Raw genomic sequence first — 27,408 nt, forward strand, 5'->3', positions numbered from 1 at the left:
AGAACGTTTTAATCAATCAAACAGAATACCTTACTTACAATTTACTATATTTTATTATATTTCAGCTGGGAATGTTCTTCCGAATATAATTAGTAACAAATTAGTAAATACATTGCATATATACTTCTATACATACACATCTATATAATCAAATTATGTGTTCCATCTGCTTCAACTACCAATAATTAAGTTCTCTTGATAAACAAACCTCAGCTGATCTCCAAATATGTACTCAATAATACTTCAACTTTTGCTCTGTGTGTTTATACATAAATATGTATATATCATTAATACATAGAATACTCTTATACCCAAACGAAACAAGCTCAGCGTGCGCTCACTCTCTTCTTAAGCCTCTCATGTTGATATTTGCTCCTTTGTCCCACAGTACATCAAAACAAACTCACCTGGTGAGCAACACTAACCATACGAACGCGCTTTAAGTAGCCCCTTGGGTGGTTGCCAAGACTGGCTTAAAAATATCACTCTGGTTGTAGTGCCTCTCTGAAAAATTATATTCTGTTGTTGGATCACTCTCGCTCTCTACAGTGGTTAAAATTAAAATACTCGTATGTTTATGCTTCACCTGTATAAAACATGCTAGACTAAGGAGGCCCAGCAACAAGTAACAACAATAACTGCGGACAGCAGAAGCGACGGAAGAAGTAGTAATAATCAAGTACATACATATGTACGAATGTATGTGTAGATGAATGTGTGTATGTATGTTGACGGCAAAAGGCAACAGCAATACAACACAGCCGAGTGAGGTCCGTCCGCAGCAAAGCAGCGCTGTCCAATCAGTCTGAACTCGGTTACCGACAACGATGAAACATACTAAAGAGCCTGCGTGTGGCTTAGTATTCAGCATTACTTGGACTCGTTGACGTTAAGAAAAAAATAATTTCAACAACAACAATTTGCTTAATTTGCATGTATACCTGTAAAAGAAAAGAAAGTGAGTAATTTATTTGTTGAAAGAGCAAAAAGAATCTTAAGGAAATATTTACCCAAAGCAATGTGCAAAGTGACAAAGTAAACAAAGGATGTTGGGTATTTTTAATTTTTTTACCTTTCGCATATGACTTTTATTAAAAAAACTAATTTGATAAAAATAAAACAAATCATAGTGAAAAGTTTTAGTGTTCATATACTTGAAATTTTCTATAAAAAAATAAGTAACTATTAATCAAATGTATGCAGAGTTTATAGAAGAGTGTTTTAAATGCATACGGATATTATAAAGAGCAATCAGTGTGTGTCTTCAACAAATTATTGGGCAATGCAGGTGAGTAAATAAATATAAAATATTATTATAAAGATATATCTATATATATATATATTCTTGCATTCCGCTCATGTGAGTCTTAACCTAATCGCCGTGATCTTCTGAAAAATATTAACAATAACAACTGAGCTCACTTGAAATCAAAATTTGGAGAAAACGCAAACAATTCGAAACCAAACCTGACCAACACCTTCTATATAAATTTCCATCAATATACTCAATTTTGAGAGTATTTTTATGAAACTTTCAGTGCGGGAAAGCTTATCGCTTGTAGTTTTAAAAACTTTAAATTTAAACAACTGTCTCCGTTCAAGAAGAGTGTCAAAAATGCAAGAACATGGAAATTAAAAAAAATCAATATCAGCGCTTTAGGGCCCATAAGTATTTAAAAAATTAAAGCTTTGAAACTTTTAATATGTGCAGATAATATCTGAGAGGTTTTACTACATATATAGACTATGTTTTACATATATTGAATTTTTGAAAAAATTTTGACTTCAAATCCCAAAAAAGCTGAACTCAAGTGACACCTTAAAAGGGTAACAAACCTGGCCTCGTGTGAATCCAACATGATCCCTCTTATCCTAAAGAAAAATCTATTACCTTACACTTTACTTAAAATAGAAACTAAACTTGCCTTATCGTGACCCATCTTACTTCACTCCTAACATGGCAATTATAAATGTAAGCAAACTGAGGCTCACTGACGTCACGTGACCCCTCAAATGTAAACACACTCGGCATCATGTGATCTGCAAAATATTAACAAACCTCACATCAGGTGACCCATCTGATGTAAATAAACCTGATATCACGTGATCCACCAAATGTAAACAAACCCGACGTCACGTGACTCCTCAAATGTAAACAAACCAGACATCACGTGATCCACCAAATGTAAACAAACCTGACGTCACGTGACCCCTCTAATTTAAACAAACCAGACATCACGCGATCCACCAAATGTAAACAAACCTGACATCACGTGACCCTTCAAATGTAAACAAACCTGACATCACGTGACCGGTTTGTTTACCTTTTGGGGCGAGGACATTGACCTTTGGTATGGGTTTGTTTACATTTTGGGGTGAGGTCATTGACCTTTGGCATGGCTTTATTTACCTTTTGAGGTGAGGTCATTGAGCTTTGGCATGGGTTTGTTTACCTTTTGAGGTGAGGTCATTGACCTTTAGCAGTGGTTTGTTTACATATCGAAGGGTAATATGATGTCGGGTTTGTTTTACAAAAAGTCTGGTGAGGCCAGGTGCCATGAAAAAATTAAAATTTTTGGAACTTCCAAAAGCTTCGTAAATCGATGAAAATTTTCTCAAAAATTTATTAAAACTAAAACATAGTATATATCGATAGTGAATTCTTTCACCTATCATTTCCACAAATTACAAATCTCGTAGCCTTATTTTTTTACATAGTTACGGGCAATAAAACGTTGGAATTCAAATTCTTTAATTTTCATATTCCTGCATTTTCGGCCACTTTCTTGACCAGGGATAGTTGCTTAAATTTAAAGTTTTAAAAACTGCAAGCGATAAGCTTTTCAACACTGAAAGCTTCATAGAATTTTACAAAAAAATTATAATTTTGTTATAATTTGTAAGGAAGGTGTCGGTCAATCTTGGTTTCGAATTTCCGCGATTTCTCTAAATATTGATTTCTGGTGAGCTCAAGTTTGATATTCTGCATTTTTTAGGAGATTATGAGATCACGCTAGGGTTTACGTGGGGTGAAGTATGGGACATGTGAGACAAGGGTTATTGTTAATATTTTAGGAGGTCAATTGAGATCAATGTAGTGGTAGCATGTGCTCAAGGGTGGTGCAGATGAGAATTTTTGCCATAAATGCTATCATATGTAGGTATTGACTCTAAAACCTTAGTTGACTCAACTTAATTACTTTTTTGATTTCGCGTATTAAGAAATTGCTTATTATTGATTCGGTTCTAATCTTATTTTTGTAAAAGTAATGTCCCACTAAATTAAATCTTTAATTACATGATGATTACAATTTCTTTACTTCCGTTGGTCATCCAAATTTACATGTCAGCCTCATAATTATATCAACTCAACCCCCACCACAAATACATATTAACGCTTTTTAGTCGGATGTAATAACTTTTCTATGCGAATCGGTGTGTTTCATAGCAGAGTTCTGAAAGTGCGCATTCAACGAGCTTTTCTGTGACCCTCTGCAACAAGTACCAGCAGTTAGGGAAAAAAGAAATATAAAACTATTTCGCTTTTACACAAATTAATAGCCCGCAAATCCTGTCGTCCAGCTCAGATATGTTCAAAACTATGCACAATTCAGAAATGAACATAAAATTTTTACAAAGAAAAATAAAAACCGGATAATTTGTTCAACAGCACGGTATGAGGGAGTCAATAGAAAAACGTATTATATTAACGAAAAAACAACAACAAAAATAACTGTTGCGCATACTATGTTTGTGAACATATCTAGATATAAACTTTGGTCACTGCATACCACGTCAAGCTTCAATGAGCCGCACAGTGGGCAACAGCGGCAGAGATCGATTCGTTTATATTCTTGTATTTTTTCACTGAAAGTGGAAGAAATAACGCGCTTGAACGCAAATCGATTTTAATTGAACTGAGCACCACTGACTCCCGCATAGCACTTCCGATTGCACCGGAAAATTATAAATCACATTTAAACTTTCATTTATTGGTGTTCAAACATACAGACACATAAATATATATATAGATATGTAAATAGATAAGTTCCGATGAATCAACAAGCAGTGACTATTTTTATGGTATTACCAAGCAGTTAGCTGGTGGGAAATAGTATTTTAACCGTCTGTAATTCAATAACAGCTGGAATACTCGTCGTATTGAGTAAGAAAGCCACCCTCCTCTATCGTTTGGCAACTACTGATGCGGTGCATAAATTATGAAACCTTAATTGCTGTTGATTTCTGGTTGCTTCATTATTCAGAGAGTTTATTCAATAAAATTTTGTTTGATTTTCACACACTAGGCCTAATATATATAATAATACCTACGGGGAGGTTGAATAAAAATAGAATATCGATGTAAAAGTGGCAAAACACAGAATGCGGAAGATGAATTGAATTTATATTAAATAAATAGGTGAAGAGAAGAAATATTTTTATGCTGAATATATTTTTATAGCTATATAACATCAAATTGTGAAGCTCATATATGGATATAAATATTTTTTTTAATTATTAATTTGCAGAGATACTCATATTCCTATAAAAAAAAAACCCAAAAATTAACGAATTATTTAGAGTTTCAAATTTCTTGTAATAATTATACTCTCGCAACAAAAGATGCTAAAGAGAGTATTATAGTTTTGTTCACCTAACGGTTGTTTGTAAGTCATAAAACTAAACGAGTTAGATATAGGGTTATATATATCAAAATGATCAGGGTGACGAGACGAGTCAAAATCCGAATGTCTGTCTGTCCGTCCGTCCGTCCGTCCGTCTGTCCGTGCAACGGATAACTTGAGTAAAAATTGAGATATCTTAACGAAAATGGGCAAGAGCGGACCATTGCCACGCCCACAAAATGGCGAAAACCGAAAACACAAAAAGTGTCATAACTAAGCCATAAATAAAGTTATGAAAATAAAATTTGGAGCATAGTATCGTATTAGGGAGGGGCACAGTTGGATGTAATTTTTTTGGAAAAGTGGGCGTGACCCCGCCCTCAAATAGGTTTTTTGTATATAACTCGCAAACCAATAAAGCTATATAAACCAAACTTTCTGCAGTCGTGTTTTTCAGCCATTTCCTTATACAGTCCAAAAATGAAAGAAATCGAATCATAACCACGCCCACCTCCCATACAAAGGTTAGGTTGAAAATGACTAAAAGTGCGTTAACTCATTAACGAGAAACGTCAGAAACACTAAATTTTACATAGGAAATAGCAGAAGGAAGCTGCACTCAGATTATTTTACAAAATGAAAAATGGGCGTGGCATCTCCCACTTATGGGTCAAAAACCATATCTCAGGAACTACTCGACCGATTTCAATGAAATTCGGTATATAATACTTTCTTGACACCCTGATGACACATGTGAAAAATTGAAAATGATGAAATCGGTTCATAACCACGACAACTTCCCATATCACTCAATTTTGAATTCATCTGATTCCTTCACTTTATAATGAATACATAAGGAACCAATGAAGATAGCGGAATAAAACTTTACACAAATAGTACATATCATCTCTGGCTTCAATTGTCGAAAACGGACTAAAACTTTTAAAGGCCCTAGATATCGGACATGTTGAACTCAGCGCCTAAGGATAAATTTTATAAGATATCTCAATTTAATTCAGTGGTAATTGTTTTCTTCTAATAGTGTGTCTCTGTTTCAAAAATTATTAAAATCGGATAACAACATCTCCTAGCTCCCATGTACCTTGTAATTATAGGTTTTTCAAAAATACGGTGGGCTTTAATCTACATATATGTATTGGTTAATATGTGAGATACTATATCTTTGCGAAATTAAGTGCTGGTGAAAATGAATGAAATCGGTTCAGGAATTACCTCAGCCCTCATACACTATATAGGACGATTTTCGTTATTCTATTAAACTTTGTGCCGAATTTATAGGTAAATTTGGGTGTTATCTTATTAAAATTTCTTCAATAAATTGCGAGAGTATAAAATGTTCGGTTGCACCCGAACTTAGCCTTTCCTTACTTGTTTTCGTTTAGTTTTTGCAAATCCCTCAACAAACAGGTGGCAAACATAGGCGTTCAAAACAAATTCGATTATTGCAGACCACCTCTTTTTCGCGAATTTCAATTAAATACAAAAACATTAAAATCTTAAAATACGAACAAGTGAGCGAATGTGTATATGTCGGTATATGTGTGAAATTTATGCAATTACTCATTTCAAATTCGTGAGTAGTTCAGTTTATTTATTAAATGGTAATTAACGCAGTTCAAAAAGGCTACGGTAATTGCACATAATTTTCAGCGTCCGAGCAGCAGCAACAACACCATGGCACCTAAACTGGTAGCGACCAATCGAGATGCAAAAGTTGCCTGCAAAGAGTTATGAGCTGCAATTGCTGCTACTTACTAGCAACCAGCAGGCTTGACGGATAGCTTCACATACTAGTGACTAGTAGTTGCGTAGTCCATCAGCTATGCGTCACTTTTGACAGAGCAAAAATAAAAATAATGAAACGTAAACGCAAATCAAAGCTGCCAAACGCCAAAGCGCAACATTTCATTAAGCAGAAAACAGAAATCATTGGAGAACCTTTATATGCAAAAAGTGCAAAAATGCGGTCACTTTACAAATAAAAGCCCAGCAGACAGGTTCATACGTCCTGCTCAACGCCTATGTAGTTTTTTTTTGGTTGTTTAGGGTGATGAATTTGCTTGAAGTTGGAAGCTTTTGGTTGTTGCTATGGGCCTCCTGCTCGACGGAAATCACTCAACGCGCACATCAAGTGTTTCCTTCTTTGACTATATATGTGTGTGTGTGCATATTACTTGCGCTGATGAATACGCGTTTGAGTGAATGATGGGCTGTCAATCGGTATCGCCAAGGAAATGAACTTCTAGTAGTCAAACTATTATGACCAACTATGGCTACAGTTGGCTACCCCACTGCCAATATGATTGCATGATGACCCAACGCATGACCTGCGACAAAATTAATCGCATTCACTGAAACACATATGCAACTTTATACAGGCAGATATGTGTGTATGGGAAAATAAGAAGCAAAAGGGATTTAAATGCTGTTGTTCTGTAATAAGGGAAAACATATTTTTTTGTATAAGTTTATAATCAATATATGTATATTTAAAAAATATACAAAAATTCTAATAATACATTTTTCTTATTTTTCAGGTATGTACAAATATCGATTAATATTCTATGATGCAACTCGGAAGTCCACCAAGTATGTAAATAAAAATTTTAAAGTTAAATTTTGCACACAGCTGAGAGTTTATACTACTGTCCTACTTCTTGTATGCAACAACTAAATTTAGAAAGCAAAAACAAATTGCTAAAATTAGCTACAATCGATAATTTGATTGCATACAGATGTTGCAAATATGCAGATGTTTTCCCCCAACTAATATTTATACGCCTAATTGGCAATTATAAACAACGGAAAACAACACCCCCTCAGGGTAATTAACATATGCTCACGATCTTCAAAACTAATAACAGTTGCCATAAAGCATTTGCAGACATAAAAAATGTGCAAGCAATAACAACAAATAACTAGAAAAATAATGATAATAAATTAGTAGATATGCGAATTGCAATTCTCCATATGCTTGCAACTAAAAGCCGAGTTTTCGAGTACTAGTGTGACCCCATCATCAACGCCAGTCGTGGCAGCGGTCAGTCAGACGACGAATACACATCGTTGTGATGGCCAACAGCGAAATTCAGTTTGTTGTTCAAATTGTTGTTCTGTCAACTAAAATCAAGTGAAATCGAAATTCATATTTTTCTTTTTTTAATAAATAAATCGAAGTAAAGGAATTAAAAATTAGCGAAAAAAACTAGACAGATCGAATATAACTGAATATATACGGTAGTATTGTTTATTTGACATAAGTGAAATTGGTTAGTGTTGTTGTAGTATATCTGTTGTTATCTTTATGATATACGCAATCATAAACTTCTTCACCTATTTATTATTTCATATTTTTGACACTTTCCGCTGTCATACTATTTTGTTGCCAACAGGTTTACCCATCGGAAATTGGCAAGAAAATAACGCATTTTAATTTACTCGCCAATGCAGAGAATGAAAAAAAAAAAACTAAATATGACAGCTATCCTGTAGAATGGAACTTTTCTTTAAACGCCGCTACTTTGTATGGAGAAATGTTGGAAGAAAGCTGAAAGCAACAACCATGCCATCTGGGCGTGTATATAAATTTATATGTAAATAAAAAGTTGTATGTATGTATATAAAATAAGTATTCATGCAGCAAACAGTGTCAGAGCGATTCATTATATTCGGTTGACACTTTATATTGATATTGAATTGAAATTTATTTAAAAATGAAATAAAACAATAACAACAACGATAATTTACAATTGTTCCATATACATACATACAAACATTTATGCAATATCGCAGCCACAACTTGACTGCTTGTCACATTATCTCGTCAAAGTACCAGAGCACCCCTTGTCTTGCGCTAATTACGAGACTGCATATTTTGACTGCGCATTCAGTTGTATGTATGTGATTGGCGTTGCAACCGTTTAGCCGGTTATAGCCGAATCGACGATAGTGCGCCACCTCTCTCTCTCCTTCGCAGTTCGGCGCCAGTTGGAGATCCCAAGTTTAACCAGGTCGCTCTCCACCTGGTCCCTCCAACGGAGCGGAGGCCTTCCCCTTCCTCGGCTTCCTCCGGCGGGTACTGCATCGAACACTTTCAGGGCTGGAGTGTTTTCGTCCATTCGGACAACATGACCTAGCCAGCGTAGCCGCTGTCTTTTTATTCGCTGAACTATGTCAATGTCGTCGTATAACTGGATGGGATCATGTGTAGAAGTTCACGCAAGTGAGGAAAGTTTTTGATTGTCATTCACTTGGGAGTGGCCAGAAACGATTCTTCTCCACATGGTTCAAGCAGCTCACGACTTCCGGTTTTAGACCAAGTATCCTCTGGGTAGCCAACAGACATCCGTTTGAAGGCGAGCTAAAGTGAGAAGGCGACGCCCGCTTATGCGGTTGTGCTTAGGGCTTGGGACCCACCACATAAAAACACCCCCCAATGAAAAATATACGAAAGCCTCGGATGAGACACCCCCCTTTTTGCGCATTCAGCTAAGAGTAATTTAATTAGCGCCGAGGAAGTGTATAAAATAAAACACATGAAAATATTTATGTTCTTATTAAATAATCTAGATAATATAGTTATTAGATTTATAGCCACGGTGAATGGCTGTCAGATTAGCTTAATTTAATTTTATTTTGTTTATCTTAAAGTTGAGAGCTTTGACTTGGCTTAACATTCCGATTGTTTATCTGTTAGATAAATACGACGCTGGCGAATGAAATGAGCTAAATTTAATTTTAATAAAATATTGACTAAGTGAATAAAATGCTCTCAAGTTTCACTTGCTTAGTTCACTTTGCAACAATAGTTAGTGTTCTCTATTCAAGGTGAAACGCATGCAAATGCACGCTCAACTAATTTACTTTACATTTAATTAGCTTCTCTGTCACAAAGTCACTAGATACAAATATTGTTAGTAGACTCGTCGATGCCATTTTGCCTCGGTAGTCAATTGACAAATTAATCGTTTAATTAACTGTTTCAAATTCTCGTACTTAAATGGTAAAACAACTGTGTTCCAGTGAACGGCTGGCATTTGCACGAAAGTCGCTGACAACACTAGCTAAGAACAACAGTGATACAAAGCAATTGTACAGCACTTTCTCTCCAACAATATCGAATTAATTGAGCGAAGCGGCCAACGGCACTGCTTGGTAGCAGCCATTGTCAAACGCATTCATCTAAACACTTGTGCATTCGCATTGGGATTTGCGTTGAGAGTGGCATGCAACTCAGTATATACATAGTAGTAATTCAGTTGTAGCTATTGAAATTTAGCTACAACTAATGTGAGCGCTCTGGTCTGTGCACTGCGTCTGCCCGTAGAATGCCGCACTTAATATATTCGTTTAATTAGCTGCGCAGCTACAGCAATTGAGGATGGTGGAGGTGTTAACAACAGTATATATACACACATAGTTGTTAATTATATATGCGAATAGTGGTAAGGAAAATGTGTCCAGTCATTGTCATTTGCATAAATAACTTAAGTAATTGGATGAACTAGTTCTAAAGTGGTTGCACATAATATGGCTTTATAAGGCAGTAAACGAATGGATATTATAAATAAAAAATTATAAAATATTTTTATTAAGCTAAACATGCGCTTGTTTATAATTATTGCTTATTTAATTATTAATAATTAACATTTTTGCATTGCTGAAAAGAACTTTGTTAATGCATATTCATCAATTTATTAACGAAGTGTGTATTCAAAGCAGTGCATTCAAAATATGCATAAATTAAGAGGTAAACGAATAAATATTGATAGATTAAATATAACTAATTTAATATTAATATAATTAAGTGCATACGAATGATTTTGCATGACAATTTTCTAATTCTTAAAGCGTTATTTATTTTTTTAATTTAAAAATTAATTTTTTGAAAAATTTTGTGGAAAATTTTTATGTTAATTTTATTTTTGTTTACTATATATTATTAGACCGTAGGTCGTAGTGCGATCCTCTAATAAATCTAATTGGAATTTGGGCAATGGAAGTGGTTCAGGTTCTCGATTTCGACGTTTTTGTAAATGTTGTTGTTGAAAGTGTCAAATTACAAAAGTCTTACAATTATGTAATTTCTGATATTTTTGTGATACTATATTTCACCAGAGGTCAAAAAATGTCAAAAAGAAAGTTTTCAAAAAATTTATTATCGAAATTTAATTTAAAACTGTAAAAATTTCAGATATTTCTTCTAAAATATAAACATAATCACTAATTTTTATTGTTGCAATATAATTTCCAAATTGACTTTTTAACCTCACAGCGAGCGCTGCATAACACAACAACAACATAAAAACCAAACTAACCAAAACCGTGTCAATATAACTGTTTCGCCAGTTGTTGTTGTGGTTACTACAACAGTCATACAACTACTTGTTCGGCTTACTACAATTTGTTGTTGTTTTTTTTTAATTTTTCATTAGGCTATTTTTTTTTCCTTTTCTAATAAGCGCACGCACTCCTAGAGGACTTACATTTGCATAGAAATTGTTGACAACAACTTATAACAACTGAGGTGTTTTTCCTTAACCGTGTTGCACCAACCATGTTGCATGAAACAAACAAAAATAACGAAGCCACGCTGCGAATCGAACGCTTGTCGCTCAGCAGTCGCTTGATTAATTGTCGTGCGTTTTCGACGACATACAAGCAAATCCACGTTGTTGTTGTCGTTGTTGTACTTAGTAGCACTATTTCAACGGTAGTTACCAACCTAAAAGTCCATCAGTCGCACCATCAACTTCATCACAGCAGCATAAAGCAGCTCGCCACAGACATATCAGTTGCATGCGGCAAGACCGCTGCCGTTTTTGCTGTAGCACCTTGTCAGTCCATGCGCTTTCATGTTTACACTTTTTTGTTTTTTGATGGGGAAATGTTAATTAATGAAATAGCATCAAACTGTCACGCGGAAGCAGCAAATGGTAAACGACAACCACTACAATAACCACAACCACTACAACAACGAAGACGATCAACTCGATTCTCCTGGCACTGCACAGTGGTTCGGCTTGTATGAAGGCGCGGTCATAAATACTTCCCGTTGAGATATCGCTATGAAATTTTATCCAAAAATCTAAAAAAATATTTAAAATATATAATAAAGAAATTGGCCCCATCGGACTACTAGGTCCTATAACTCCCATAGAACAGTAATTGCCATGATGCGCAAAAATACTTCTCATGGTCATAGTTGGAGCGTCAAAACTTTCAGTAAGGCTTTGTAAAAAAATTTAAGAAAACCACATTCAACCTATAAGAATAATATCATATAAAAAATCATGCAGGAATCAACCAATTTAATACAGTTAATTTTTTCACTGCTATTCAAAATCCGTAATTCGAACAAAAGCTTAAAACGTCTCCTCTAGTAAACCGTACACAAATTGAAATAACCACGATTTATCCTTCTTTTCAAGCTTTTTTAGCCCGATTACAATGAGTTTGAACTTAAACATAGTTAAATCAAAGGGCATTATTATTTTGACGATTTCAAATACACCCGCAACTTTCCGCACCCAACTTTAACACTTTTATTACCTTAAGACTCTGCTAAATATGAAATATGAAATATAATTAAAGGGGATCGCGGGGGAACACAATTAAAACTTTATGTTAACAAATAGAAGACGCACAAAAAAGGTAAAAAAAATAGTTGATATAAAACACTTATTTCACTTAAAACACATGTCACGTTAGTCTTAATTAATTTTACAAGTTAATATTAGAACCTTTAACTTCAAAATCCATTAAAAATAATCTCGATTCGTTAACCTCAACAATTACTAGAACAAATTGAAGTTCGTTCTTGCTGCGAAATTAAAAAAAAAAATTTTGATGTGCTTTAAAAAAATACAGGTATTTATGCGTTTAACTCTATTTTAAGAAAGTACCGTTAGATTTTTAGGAAAACCCGATTTGCAAATAGGAAGTTTGGACAATTTAGAATACATCTGTATACATTTTGACAAAAAATCGTGAGATGCATTTTTTGATTTGTGGCCTATGGCGGAACCACTGTGCACTGGCTCTGCGTGCGTTTTTTTGCTTTCGTCCGAGCATTTTCGTGTGGGCAACAGCGCTTGGCAGACACTCTGCGCAAGTAGATATTTATATAAATGTGTGCATTCATAATATGCGAACAATCGCATCTACAAATGGTACTTTTGCTCGCCCATCGCCTTAACCACCAATTTGTCTCTGCAACTAGCGCGCACTTAATTTGATTGCCATATTTTAATATTTTATAATCCTTATAAATGTGTATTCAAAATTGCCGCTCAGTGCACAAACATACAGTTATTGTTGTTGGTTGCTACCTTTAATAGTTGCTTTCGAACCGCATATGGGGGGAGGTCGCTTAATCGCTTTTTAAACGCCCACTTCAGCGGCTTTACAATCACTTGTTTTGTTGTTGTTGTATGCAAGCAGTGTCGGCGTGTTTAGAAAATGGCTGCAACATGTTGTTGTGTGGCAGTGTCAACAGCGACACATTTAAATACTATAAAAATTGTAATATTTTAATCAATAAAGTATTAATATTTTTATGTGAGTGATTTGGCGGTTGTAAAACAAGTTATTGTGTATTGTGTGTAAAAGATTAAACGTTATTGTTAACAGATTTTTTATTTATTTATTACAGATTAAAAATTCGTTTCGATATGTGCGTCTTGACTTTATTTTTATTTAAAGAAGAGAAAATACATAAAATTTGGATAAACTCCGTTATAAAAAGAAAGATTTCTGAGAAATATTTTAAATATTTTAATAAAATAAATATTTAATCTAATAATATAATACTTTTGACATCTTCACGCAACTTCCTAATTTCAACCATGCACCATTGATTTCCCCTACTTCACATGGTTCATTTGAATGGCTTTCCCAGCCGTCATATTACTTATTTACACAAAAACTTACACCGGAGTACACACATGACGAACAGCCTACACACGAGTGCACAAAAATGGTCATAAGCGGCACGCCAGAAAAAAAGTGTGCAACAGACGTTAGCAGCATTTATGTTGCAAGTACACAACGACTAATAATGATGTTTTAATCAAAATTGCGCAAAAATCCCACACATTCTACGCAAATGCGCAAATGCAGTGAAAAATATTGTGCGCGCTTGCGACAAAAAGGATATTGAGCAAAAAAGTTCGACCGAAAATCATTGTAGTTTTTCACTAAGCAAGCATTGTAGTGTAAACACACGCTTTGCAAACAGCTATTTACCATGCAACATGGTAATTCTATAAAGACCACGGCACCATTGGCAGTTGGTGGCGCGTCAACGCAACCTGCATTGCAATACGCTTTTCAGCAACGCAAGTTGTCGCGCCCAGCGACCGTTGTTGTTGCGGGGGAATATGAGTCATCCGGCTTTTGGGCTGCACGGTTTTTCGCATATTTTGTGGCATTTTAAATGGCCACATCCACAGTCGTACAAACAGCTCGTGGTTGGTTTTGCTATTGTTGTGGCATGCATCGTTAAGTTGTGGGCTTCAAATGCGGTTGTCTCATGCGACAGTACTCGCGATTGCCGCGTTGCCTGCGCACTGGTCGCATTTAAAGAGCCCCAAAGATCAGCAAGTTCGTTGCTTAAATCTATTGATTTTACTGCTGTTGCGCAGCTGTATGATTGGTGCTTATACTATATGTGTGTTGTGTGTAGTTTATATTGCGCAATAGAATTGCACAAGTGCAAAGATATCAACAATAAATTCTTACTTGCCTTCTGCCGTCTCGTTTTAGTTAATAGTAACGCGCATACTCACAAAGACATTCGATCAAAATTCAAATTTTGCGATGCACTTAATTTGCCCCCTAGCTATGTTAAAAAAAATGTTTTTGTTAATTTTTTCGGTGATTGCCAATAATTGAAAGCGGAAGTTAGCAATCTTCCAGCGCGCAGTTCTCATCTAATGCATAAATGTGACACAGCTGCGACGTTTAGTCAACCATCAGCAACCCACCGCTTTTGCCATGCGGTCTATTTATTTAATGCTCGATTTCATTCCGTTTCATTGAATTACAGTAAAATCATCTACAATTGTCCCAATTACTCTTCGTTGTGTGTGTGTGGCTTGTAATTTTCAATCATTCTCATTCTGATTTGGCCTCCTTCAATGCGCTCTTCAATTTGGACATTGCCGCTGCTGATTAAAAGTCAGCATACGCATTTATGAAAAAACCTAGGTTGTAGTCGTAATTTCCTTTTCGTATTAGTGCAGTTTCGTTGCTGTAATTGCAAATGTTTTGTACATTTATATGTGACAGAAAATGAAAGTTACATGACAAATGTTGTACGGTGAGCGTTTATGTATAAAAAGTGTATGTATATTGAAATTCAGTTATGTCAATTTATACCGAAATATTGTCAAATATACACACATAACTTTGGTGAGGTGAACAGGTGTACGCCCAGATGCTTTTAAGTACATATTGAGGCGGATTTCGGAATATTTAATTTTTTTTATAAAAAATTACTTTTAAAATTTAATGTCAAAAGTACTTTAATTTATGAACGAATTATTTAATTACTCAAAGTACTCAACTTCTATGAAAGTCCTAAATTTCGCCATCTCTCAGCGACAAAATCGGTGGAACTTTACTTCATTTCCAAAGCGCTATGTAAATTATTCGCTTGACACATTACCTAACACTTGAGTGCCAACTTCACGCATAATAACTCGAGCAAAATGTCTGCAAACATTGTCATTTGCGCAACGGCTGTTTGCTGCTTTTAGCGCGCTAATTTAATTTCTTAAAAGCCATGATTTATTTTTATTACCCATTTTAATTGAAACTGCATTTTAATAATAATTGTATAGCAGCGCCTTAGAAATTGCGCCAATTTCCATTACTCAATGTGGACTTTGTCTACATCGCTTTTTTCATACCAACTGCTTAACCGCCTAGCTGTCTATCATTTTGTCCGATTTCGTTCGCCGTATGGCCACATACTCTGCAACATTGTTTTGTTGTCATTCACTTGGGAGTGGCCAGAAACGATTCTTCTCCACATGGTTCAAGCAGCTCACGACTTCCGGTTTTAGACCAAGTATCCTCTGGGTAGCCAACAGACATCCGTTTGAAGGCGAGCTAAAGTGAGAAGGCGACGCCCGCTTATGCGGTTGTGCTTAGGGCTTGGGACCCACCACATAAAAACACCCCCCAATGAAAAATATACGAAAGCCTCGGATGAGACACCCCCCTTTTTGCGCATTCAGCTAAGAGTAATTTAATTAGCGCCGAGGAAGTGTATAAAATAAAACACATGAAAATATTTATGTTCTTATTAAATAATCTAGATAATATAGTTATTAGATTTATAGCCACGGTGAATGGCTGTCAGATTAGCTTAATTTAATTTTATTTTGTTTATCTTAAAGTTGAGAGCTTTGACTTGGCTTAACATTCCGATTGTTTATCTGTTAGATAAATACGACGCTGGCGAATGAAATGAGCTAAATTTAATTTTAATAAAATATTGACTAAGTGAATAAAATGCTCTCAAGTTTCACTTGCTTAGTTCACTTTGCAACAATAGTTAGTGTTCTCTATTCAAGGTGAAACGCATGCAAATGCACGCTCAACTAATTTACTTTACATTTAATTAGCTTCTCTGTCACAAAGTCACTAGATACAAATATTGTTAGTAGACTCGTCGATGCCATTTTGCCTCGGTAGTCAATTGACAAATTAATCGTTTAATTAACTGTTTCAAATTCTCGTACTTAAATGGTAAAACAACTGTGTTCCAGTGAACGGCTGGCATTTGCACGAAAGTCGCTGACAACACTAGCTAAGAACAACAGTGATACAAAGCAATTGTACAGCACTTTCTCTCCAACAATATCGAATTAATTGAGCGAAGCGGCCAACGGCACTGCTTGGTAGCAGCCATTGTCAAACGCATTCATCTAAACACTTGTGCATTCGCATTGGGATTTGCGTTGAGAGTGGCATGCAACTCAGTATATACATAGTAGTAATTCAGTTGTAGCTATTGAAATTTAGCTACAACTAATGTGAGCGCTCTGGTCTGTGCACTGCGTCTGCCCGTAGAATGCCGCACTTAATATATTCGTTTAATTAGCTGCGCAGCTACAGCAATTGAGGATGGTGGAGGTGTTAACAACAGTATATATACACACATAGTTGTTAATTATATATGCGAATAGTGGTAAGGAAAATGTGTCCAGTCATTGTCATTTGCATAAATAACTTAAGTAATTGGATGAACTAGTTCTAAAGTGGTTGCACATAATATGGCTTTATAAGGCAGTAAACGAATGGATATTATAAATAAAAAATTATAAAATATTTTTATTAAGCTAAACATGCGCTTGTTTATAATTATTGCTTATTTAATTATTAATAATTAACATTTTTGCATTGCTGAAAAGAACTTTGTTAATGCATATTCATCAATTTATTAACGAAGTGTGTATTCAAAGCAGTGCATTCAAAATATGCATAAATTAAGAGGTAAACGAATAAATATTGATAGATTAAATATAACTAATTTAATATTAATATAATTAAGTGCATACGAATGATTTTGCATGACAATTTTCTAATTCTTAAAGCGTTATTTATTTTTTTAATTTAAAAATTAATTTTTTGAAAAATTTTGTGGAAAATTTTTATGTTAATTTTATTTTTGTTTACTATATATTATTAGACCGTAGGTCGTAGTGCGATCCTCTAATAAATCTAATTGGAATTTGGGCAATGGAAGTGGTTCAGGTTCTCGATTTCGACGTTTTTGTAAATGTTGTTGTTGAAAGTGTCAAATTACAAAAGTCTTACAATTATGTAATTTCTGATATTTTTGTGATACTATATTTCACCAGAGGTCAAAAAATGTCAAAAAGAAAGTTTTCAAAAAATTTATTATCGAAATTTAATTTAAAACTGTAAAAATTTCAGATATTTCTTCTAAAATATAAACATAATCACTAATTTTTATTGTTGCAATATAATTTCCAAATTGACTTTTTAACCTCACAGCGAGCGCTGCATAACACAACAACAACATAAAAACCAAACTAACCAAAACCGTGTCAATATAACTGTTTCGCCAGTTGTTGTTGTGGTTACTACAACAGTCATACAACTACTTGTTCGGCTTACTACAATTTGTTGTTGTTTTTTTTTAATTTTTCATTAGGCTATTTTTTTTTCCTTTTCTAATAAGCGCACGCACTCCTAGAGGACTTACATTTGCATAGAAATTGTTGACAACAACTTATAACAACTGAGGTGTTTTTCCTTAACCGTGTTGCACCAACCATGTTGCATGAAACAAACAAAAATAACGAAGCCACGCTGCGAATCGAACGCTTGTCGCTCAGCAGTCGCTTGATTAATTGTCGTGCGTTTTCGACGACATACAAGCAAATCCACGTTGTTGTTGTCGTTGTTGTACTTAGTAGCACTATTTCAACGGTAGTTACCAACCTAAAAGTCCATCAGTCGCACCATCAACTTCATCACAGCAGCATAAAGCAGCTCGCCACAGACATATCAGTTGCATGCGGCAAGACCGCTGCCGTTTTTGCTGTAGCACCTTGTCAGTCCATGCGCTTTCATGTTTACACTTTTTTGTTTTTTGATGGGGAAATGTTAATTAATGAAATAGCATCAAACTGTCACGCGGAAGCAGCAAATGGTAAACGACAACCACTACAATAACCACAACCACTACAACAACGAAGACGATCAACTCGATTCTCCTGGCACTGCACAGTGGTTCGGCTTGTATGAAGGCGCGGTCATAAATACTTCCCGTTGAGATATCGCTATGAAATTTTATCCAAAAATCTAAAAAAATATTTAAAATATATAATAAAGAAATTGGCCCCATCGGACTACTAGGTCCTATAACTCCCATAGAACAGTAATTGCCATGATGCGCAAAAATACTTCTCATGGTCATAGTTGGAGCGTCAAAACTTTCAGTAAGGCTTTGTAAAAAAATTTAAGAAAACCACATTCAACCTATAAGAATAATATCATATAAAAAATCATGCAGGAATCAACCAATTTAATACAGTTAATTTTTTCACTGCTATTCAAAATCCGTAATTCGAACAAAAGCTTAAAACGTCTCCTCTAGTAAACCGTACACAAATTGAAATAACCACGATTTATCCTTCTTTTCAAGCTTTTTTAGCCCGATTACAATGAGTTTGAACTTAAACATAGTTAAATCAAAGGGCATTATTATTTTGACGATTTCAAATACACCCGCAACTTTCCGCACCCAACTTTAACACTTTTATTACCTTAAGACTCTGCTAAATATGAAATATGAAATATAATTAAAGGGGATCGCGGGGGAACACAATTAAAACTTTATGTTAACAAATAGAAGACGCACAAAAAAGGTAAAAAAAATAGTTGATATAAAACACTTATTTCACTTAAAACACATGTCACGTTAGTCTTAATTAATTTTACAAGTTAATATTAGAACCTTTAACTTCAAAATCCATTAAAAATAATCTCGATTCGTTAACCTCAACAATTACTAGAACAAATTGAAGTTCGTTCTTGCTGCGAAATTAAAAAAAAAAATTTTGATGTGCTTTAAAAAAATACAGGTATTTATGCGTTTAACTCTATTTTAAGAAAGTACCGTTAGATTTTTAGGAAAACCCGATTTGCAAATAGGAAGTTTGGACAATTTAGAATACATCTGTATACATTTTGACAAAAAATCGTGAGATGCATTTTTTGATTTGTGGCCTATGGCGGAACCACTGTGCACTGGCTCTGCGTGCGTTTTTTTGCTTTCGTCCGAGCATTTTCGTGTGGGCAACAGCGCTTGGCAGACACTCTGCGCAAGTAGATATTTATATAAATGTGTGCATTCATAATATGCGAACAATCGCATCTACAAATGGTACTTTTGCTCGCCCATCGCCTTAACCACCAATTTGTCTCTGCAACTAGCGCGCACTTAATTTGATTGCCATATTTTAATATTTTATAATCCTTATAAATGTGTATTCAAAATTGCCGCTCAGTGCACAAACATACAGTTATTGTTGTTGGTTGCTACCTTTAATAGTTGCTTTCGAACCGCATATGGGGGGAGGTCGCTTAATCGCTTTTTAAACGCCCACTTCAGCGGCTTTACAATCACTTGTTTTGTTGTTGTTGTATGCAAGCAGTGTCGGCGTGTTTAGAAAATGGCTGCAACATGTTGTTGTGTGGCAGTGTCAACAGCGACACATTTAAATACTATAAAAATTGTAATATTTTAATCAATAAAGTATTAATATTTTTATGTGAGTGATTTGGCGGTTGTAAAACAAGTTATTGTGTATTGTGTGTAAAAGATTAAACGTTATTGTTAACAGATTTTTTATTTATTTATTACAGATTAAAAATTCGTTTCGATATGTGCGTCTTGACTTTATTTTTATTTAAAGAAGAGAAAATACATAAAATTTGGATAAACTCCGTTATAAAAAGAAAGATTTCTGAGAAATATTTTAAATATTTTAATAAAATAAATATTTAATCTAATAATATAATACTTTTGACATCTTCACGCAACTTCCTAATTTCAACCATGCACCATTGATTTCCCCTACTTCACATGGTTCATTTGAATGGCTTTCCCAGCCGTCATATTACTTATTTACACAAAAACTTACACCGGAGTACACACATGACGAACAGCCTACACACGAGTGCACAAAAATGGTCATAAGCGGCACGCCAGAAAAAAAGTGTGCAACAGACGTTAGCAGCATTTATGTTGCAAGTACACAACGACTAATAATGATGTTTTAATCAAAATTGCGCAAAAATCCCACACATTCTACGCAAATGCGCAAATGCAGTGAAAAATATTGTGCGCGCTTGCGACAAAAAGGATATTGAGCAAAAAAGTTCGACCGAAAATCATTGTAGTTTTTCACTAAGCAAGCATTGTAGTGTAAACACACGCTTTGCAAACAGCTATTTACCATGCAACATGGTAATTCTATAAAGACCACGGCACCATTGGCAGTTGGTGGCGCGTCAACGCAACCTGCATTGCAATACGCTTTTCAGCAACGCAAGTTGTCGCGCCCAGCGACCGTTGTTGTTGCGGGGGAATATGAGTCATCCGGCTTTTGGGCTGCACGGTTTTTCGCATATTTTGTGGCATTTTAAATGGCCACATCCACAGTCGTACAAACAGCTCGTGGTTGGTTTTGCTATTGTTGTGGCATGCATCGTTAAGTTGTGGGCTTCAAATGCGGTTGTCTCATGCGACAGTACTCGCGATTGCCGCGTTGCCTGCGCACTGGTCGCATTTAAAGAGCCCCAAAGATCAGCAAGTTCGTTGCTTAAATCTATTGATTTTACTGCTGTTGCGCAGCTGTATGATTGGTGCTTATACTATATGTGTGTTGTGTGTAGTTTATATTGCGCAATAGAATTGCACAAGTGCAAAGATATCAACAATAAATTCTTACTTGCCTTCTGCCGTCTCGTTTTAGTTAATAGTAACGCGCATACTCACAAAGACATTCGATCAAAATTCAAATTTTGCGATGCACTTAATTTGCCCCCTAGCTATGTTAAAAAAAATGTTTTTGTTAATTTTTTCGGTGATTGCCAATAATTGAAAGCGGAAGTTAGCAATCTTCCAGCGCGCAGTTCTCATCTAATGCATAAATGTGACACAGCTGCGACGTTTAGTCAACCATCAGCAACCCACCGCTTTTGCCATGCGGTCTATTTATTTAATGCTCGATTTCATTCCGTTTCATTGAATTACAGTAAAATCATCTACAATTGTCCCAATTACTCTTCGTTGTGTGTGTGTGGCTTGTAATTTTCAATCATTCTCATTCTGATTTGGCCTCCTTCAATGCGCTCTTCAATTTGGACATTGCCGCTGCTGATTAAAAGTCAGCATACGCATTTATGAAAAAACCTAGGTTGTAGTCGTAATTTCCTTTTCGTATTAGTGCAGTTTCGTTGCTGTAATTGCAAATGTTTTGTACATTTATATGTGACAGAAAATGAAAGTTACATGACAAATGTTGTACGGTGAGCGTTTATGTATAAAAAGTGTATGTATATTGAAATTCAGTTATGTCAATTTATACCGAAATATTGTCAAATATACACACATAACTTTGGTGAGGTGAACAGGTGTACGCCCAGATGCTTTTAAGTACATATTGAGGCGGATTTCGGAATATTTAATTTTTTTTATAAAAAATTACTTTTAAAATTTAATGTCAAAAGTACTTTAATTTATGAACGAATTATTTAATTACTCAAAGTACTCAACTTCTATGAAAGTCCTAAATTTCGCCATCTCTCAGCGACAAAATCGGTGGAACTTTACTTCATTTCCAAAGCGCTATGTAAATTATTCGCTTGACACATTACCTAACACTTGAGTGCCAACTTCACGCATAATAACTCGAGCAAAATGTCTGCAAACATTGTCATTTGCGCAACGGCTGTTTGCTGCTTTTAGCGCGCTAATTTAATTTCTTAAAAGCCATGATTTATTTTTATTACCCATTTTAATTGAAACTGCATTTTAATAATAATTGTATAGCAGCGCCTTAGAAATTGCGCCAATTTCCATTACTCAATGTGGACTTTGTCTACATCGCTTTTTTCATACCAACTGCTTAACCGCCTAGCTGTCTATCATTTTGTCCGATTTCGTTCGCCGTATGGCCACATACTCTGCAACATTGTTTTGTTGTTTTTTGCCGGCTTTTGGTGTTGCCACTGTCAAAATGCTTAATTGCACTTGACGTTTGGATGTTTTTTCTTTACTTCTTGCTTTTTATTACTTTTTTTTTGTTCTTTTTGCTTGCTGCTTTTTGACCAAATTTGCGCATATTGTAATGTAAATTTATGCGCAACAAAACATGCTTGTTTCTTTTCGCTTTATATTCATTTATGTATTGTATGCGAATTTGTGGGCAGGTGGGCGTGTCATGTTTGCACTGCAGTAGTATTTATTTGAATTGCATTTTTAGTTTAAGCCCAAAATATATTTGGTTTGGAATTTCATTATTCCAGATTTTTATAAGACCATATTGTCGATTGGTAAATATACATATGTACATATATATATTTAATAATATAAACTCAGATAAATATATATGCATCACATCCGGATATCAACTCTGGTCACAATGGATCGTGTTTTTGTTCTTTTAGTAAATTTTAGTAAAGATTCAAAAATTTTTAAATAAAAAATGTATTGCTTTACACTAATAGCTTACATGATTAGATAGAGACACCTGAGTAATTTCTAAACACGATAATCATTTCTAAATAACATTCACTTCATTTCAAGAAAGTCTTCAGAATCACATACTTTATTCTTAAACTTTGAGAACAAATTATTAGAACAATATTTTCAACACCCTCCACGAAAGTCTTATAAATCAGCTGCCATTCAATAACTACCCAAAACAACAACACCTCAAAACAAGCGGGGGAACTCAGCTATTATTAAAGCATATACACATGTATGCTTTCATACACATACTTGTAAATGTGAAAAATAACGTGTGCAGCAATTGAAAATCTCATAAAACTGCAGTAAACGGCTGCAAAAGTACTTGTATATGTATGTCTGTAAGTGTGTTTGGAGACATGCAGAGAAAAGTGATAAAGCCAAAAGTCAGCGCACTTATAAAAGAAGAACGAAACAACTGGAAATATTGATTTTTGTTATTTTTCCTTCAGCACAAATGGAATGCCAGCTGAGACTATGTTGAGTAGAAGCACCATATGCCACACTTTTCTGACATTTCAACTTTTTATGGCTATTCGATGTTTAAGTGTGAGTGTTTCTAAGTTGATTTCGGTTTTTACTATGTACCAATTTATTACCCTCAAATGTATGCGCACGCGACACAAACGTGCATCAATAAGACAGTGCATCGCGTGCCATAAGCGCGGCGCCAAGAATAGCTCGAGAGTGCCATATAGGAAGCAGCATACAAATAGGAACTATTATAAGTTATGGTACGAGTATGCGGCAACAACAATGATCATGTCATAAATTTTGCAGAATGGCAGCATTTAGCCTGAATCCTTAGGCTATGTGTCACAAAGCAATGTGAAAGCCCAGAAACAAAAGAAAATAACGAAAAAAAAACTACAAGAACTCTGCACTGTATGGTAACCAACCAACACCTACGCATCAAAGCTTTGTGGTGGCTCAGAAAAAAAAATTGGCTGACGTCATTGGTTAGCGTGCGCCGCTCTTTCATTATTCGTGCAACATTTCATTATTTTTTTACGCACAAAAACAACAAATACCAACGCTATTATCCTGGTTTTTGGAGTCTTCTTCAGTCACCGTCGCTACCACAAAACCATATCCTGCCACACATTTAGCACCTTTTACGCCAATGAAACCTTATCCTGTCGGCTTGCTATATTTGATTTCCATTCTTTTACAGTTTTCCTTCCGTGACATTACTTTGTTGTATGACTTTTATAGTTGTTGTTTGTGCTGTTGCCTCAGCGCGTGGACACATTTATAAGCTGTTTGTACAGTGTTAATAGCATTTTCGAGCTAGCGGCACAGCACTGGAGGCAACCATAACACCGTATAGCACATATCACAGGACAGCGTGAGAGGCAGTGGTGTGCAAGAAAGCCAACAAGAAGGATAGTAGAAGCAGTTCATGACTGACGGCCTGTCATTTTATAACAACAACAACAACAAAAACTATGTAATATTTGTTTGCCACCAAAGCTCATGTCACATACATATAAAAACATATACATATGAACGAGCATATGTTTTTTGGTGCGCAATGAAAAAGTTCGCTGTAAACGCAAAATTTATGTGAAAAAACAACAAAGTGTAAACGAAAGGTAAATTATACGCGTGTTCGCGAACACACAATTTAGTTTGAACTGATGCTTCAGCAGTAAATATAGAGGGAGGTGAAGAAACACCGAAGGACACATGCGCAAAGGATAATGTGTAAGTTTGGTCTTTTCGTCAGTTTCGTGGTAATTACGTTGATAGTCGTGCAGACTAGAGGTCAATTAGGGTAAATAAAATAAACACACACATAAGTGTATGCTATTCTGCTGCTCTTTACGCTTTCTGTGCAACATTTCCGATCTCCTCCACTGATATGTGGCGCATATAACATCCGGTTAATGACTTCGTTAACTTATAACAAGGCGTCTCTAAGCCATTACATGTTGTGAGTGCGACGCATGCTTCATAGGGTATGATGATAAACTTTCGGCTTTTTAATGCCTAAGCGGAATTTGGCGGCATTGAAGTGGTTCAGAGTTGAACATAAAATATTAATTATGCCATATTACTGAAAATTTGTCGAATCAAAACACCAAAAATGTTGCATGCAGCAAATACTAATATAATACACACTTAAGTATTCCAATTATGGTTGCTTCTGTCGCAACAAAAATCTTTGGCAAACATTTTTCAGGTCTACTTAAATAGTTGCGCTATAATTTATGCTTATATATAAATATGCGCACTGGAATGTACCGTTGCACACAAACTGTGTGCTAAAAATTCCAATTTTTCCAATATTTTTCAATACAGCCTCATTCTTTAGGGAATTTACATTAGTTTTTTTTTTTGGTTTTACTTTCTTCCTTTTTTGTTGTTTTGTTTTTCTTTCAACAATTTTTTCAACTAACCGTTAACAATTCTCTATTGCAATGGCTATCATTTTATATTCAAAATATTGGCATGCGCTTTTTAAATCTACATAAACTGCTAAAACGGTGCCTGTTCGAGTGCAACAACGGCATTTCGACAATAACAACAATAGAAACAACTCTGCTGTTGTTGTGCGCATATCTGTCTATTGCAAAATAGACTAAAGATTGAGCACTTACTTTGCAAATGCATAATGATAGTAATAAAATGCTAATGATGCACTTGGAAAAATTGCCTTTTAGTTGCGGGAAAATATATTTTTGAACAAAAAAAAAATTTGGTGAAGAAAAGATTTACTATAAAAATTTTGGTGTATTAAATTTACAAGTATTACAAATATCTTTTCCTATAATAATATTTTTATTGTATGTTAGTTATATATTATATATATTAATTAATTTGACAATATATTAAGGAAATTTCACAATTTTCCCAAAGGTTTTCTTACCGTGTTAAAAAGCCGCTACACGTACATGCGCAACTGCTTGCAAATAGCTGAGTACGAACACTAAGTGTTGCCAGGTGCAATCTGACATTTCCATTGGAAAGTTTGACATTTTTTTAGCATAACATCACTCAGAACGTTTTGTCATTTAATCGTGAATTGTTTTATTTAAAAAATTCATCTCGGCCAAAAAATGGAATTAACTCTTGAACATTTTCGTGCGATCATTTTTCACAACTTTCGACGTGGATTATCGCGACAAGGGTGCATCGATGAACTAAAATCTTTGTCTTTGTATGGTTATGAAGCACCATCCTATAGCACTGTGAAAAACTGGTACAACGAATTCAATCGTGGCCGACGCTCGCTCAAAGACGAATTCCGTGAAGGTCGTCCAAAAACAGCCGTTGTGCCAGAAACATCGATGCCGTACGTGAACTGATAATGCAAGACCATCATGCAACATACCTTCAGATAGAGGCATGCCTATGCATTTCTCCCACCAGCATACATTCGATATTGCATGAACACTTGGCCGTAAAAAAGGTTTGTTCTCGTTGGAACCCGGACAATTTGACAATCGCTCAAAAGAAGTGTTTCGAAAATTGGTTTGAGCGCATGCAAAAGTGTATAAATCTTGATGGAGAATGTTTTGAAAAACAATGAAACCATTTTCGTTGATAAATATTCCTATTTTCATTATTAGGCCAGAAATATATGTATATCCTCGTACACTTCTTTATTTACACGCTCATAAACGCTAGTTCGAGTGGCGCATTGTAATGCAAATTGTTATGTTCTTATTTATGACTCATACGATTTCATCTATACACTTTTTTCAGGGCACACATTTTTGCTGTCCATAGTTAAGCGTAGTCAAACACTGTGAGGGGGATTTTAATAGCTCAGCGCTGGTACTTTACGCTGAGTATGCGCATTTGTAAGCAAAATATACAAAAACAAAAGACTACAAAGAACAAATAAAAAAGAAATAGTGGCATAAATCGCTTCGCATATACTATTCTTCATTCAGCGCGCCATGCTCAACCGTTATATATCCATTGATGATGCTAGACTATTGATGCTAGGCTGTGTATAGTCCGTCAGATGGATGGATGGACGTACGGATGGCTATGGCTGGTTTGAGTGGCTTAGAGGTATGACTTTAATTGACTCAGTTGTTGTTGTTGTAGTTGTTTTGTGTGATTGCTCACGCTGCTGTTATACTTGTTGTTTTTGTTTTGTGATTTTTATGCGATTTTGTTAGTAATGTGATTTGCGGTTAATATTATTGGTGTTGTTTGCTGATAATTTTTAGATACCGTTTTATTTTTCAATTCTACATATATATCTAACGGTGAGGCCGAATTGTCAGTAAATTTTAACGATTTGTAAATTTGATGAGGGTCGAAAAAAGCGCTGAGCAAACGGTAATTGCGCATACTTTAATGCTGATTTTTTGTTAAAAAGATAATATTTTAATGCAATTTTTTGTATACTATTTTTAGATGCTTAACTTTTAAGGCTTTTTATATATTTTTATGATAATTCTACTATGTTGAAGGGCAGCAAGATGACGGTCACTGATAACATTT

At 35.1% G+C, this 27,408-nt stretch overlaps 1 protein-coding gene across 1 annotated transcript in view; it reads left to right on the forward strand.

The window, feature by feature from the left end:
• The first annotated feature begins 460 nt into the window (after positions 1-460).
• The window catches only part of LOC128921528 (dendritic arbor reduction protein 1-like), a 45,567-nt gene continuing 18,619 nt past the window's right edge, over positions 461-27,408 (forward strand). Inside the window, exon 1 of the mRNA XM_054229412.1 lies at positions 461-1,288. The gene's annotated coding sequence lies outside the window, so the exon portion shown is untranslated. The remainder of the gene's footprint in view (positions 1,289-27,408) is intronic.

Source organism: Zeugodacus cucurbitae, chromosome 4, assembly GCF_028554725.1.
Source record: "Zeugodacus cucurbitae isolate PBARC_wt_2022May chromosome 4, idZeuCucr1.2, whole genome shotgun sequence".
NCBI lineage: Eukaryota > Metazoa > Arthropoda > Insecta > Diptera > Tephritidae > Zeugodacus > Zeugodacus cucurbitae.